The sequence below is a fragment of the Sinocyclocheilus rhinocerous genome, unplaced genomic scaffold, assembly GCF_001515625.1.
Source record: "Sinocyclocheilus rhinocerous isolate Xijiao unplaced genomic scaffold, SAMN03320098_v1.1 scaffold1463, whole genome shotgun sequence".
Classification (NCBI taxonomy): Eukaryota; Metazoa; Chordata; class Actinopteri; order Cypriniformes; family Cyprinidae; genus Sinocyclocheilus; species Sinocyclocheilus rhinocerous.
The window spans coordinates 103,725-104,841 of record NW_015642517.1 but is presented as its reverse complement, the minus strand read 5'-3'; positions in this window follow the sequence as shown (position 1 = coordinate 104,841).

Below are 1,117 nucleotides of genomic sequence, written 5' to 3'. Positions count from 1 at the left end.
GCTTTTGACGTAGCACTTGACATTGGCTAATTGAAATGCAAGTTTGAAATTGTAAAAATGGCCTAATAGAATTTGCCTACTTTTAGTTGGATGCAACACAGTTAACTGATGCAGTGTGATGTGGATGTGAGTCTTAAGAAGGCTACATATGCAGCAATTTATTTTTTGAAACATGCTTTTAATGGCAGTTAAATACTGTGCAGTAGTGATGGGACGGTTGATACCGAGGCTCCGATGCTCCGACGCAGTTTCAAAGCACTATTGTATCACACACTGTGCCGATGCTTGTATCGAAATGACAATACCACGTGATTGATGGCGTTTAAAACTTCGAACGTTAGATAGGCTGGAGAAACCGAGTCTGACCACCAGATGTCGCTAATGCGCACTGTGTTAAAAAGTTTCGAGTAATGAACCGTACGTTTTTCGGCACAATTTGCTGAAAGCCTCAAACGGTTCAGAAAGCCTCGGTTTCCCATCACTACTGTGCAGCATAAAAACAGAAGCGCACTATAATGATTGCACTCTTACTGCCACGGTTTCTGTTAATTTGGACTTTTGGACTCTTTTTGCACCGTTTCCCTTGTTGTGTTGATTGTATTATTCTGTTCAGGTGTGCCTAGTTAATTATCCTTGGTTGGTCTGAGTACTTAAGTTCCTGTATGTTCACTTTGAGTTTGTTTGGTCTTATGTCTACATGTTGCTGTGCTGCATTGTGTTTGGATTTACCCTTGTTGGATTAAAGACTTGTGCTATGTAACCTTTCATCTTCGTCGTGCGCTCTTTAACACAGTGTAGCTATGACACTCACAGACTTACTGTGTCGGTAGAGTCGGAGTGAGAAGCATTTAAGTTCAAACTTGTGAAGAACAGTTTTTAAAGTATTGGAATGTGTCTTTGAATATTTATCTGTCACATTTTAATTGCTGCTTGTGCAAAACTTGTGTCGGGATGATTTTATCAAGTAGGATACATTTCTGGAACTTATTTGAACATTTATGGAGGACATTTTTAAATTTCTCTTTGCAATGCTTTGTGTTGTTAATGCATAACTCACTTAAGGCTTAGTGTGGCCCAGATAATGTATATTTATGGTTTATTTAGTTCATTATTAGCT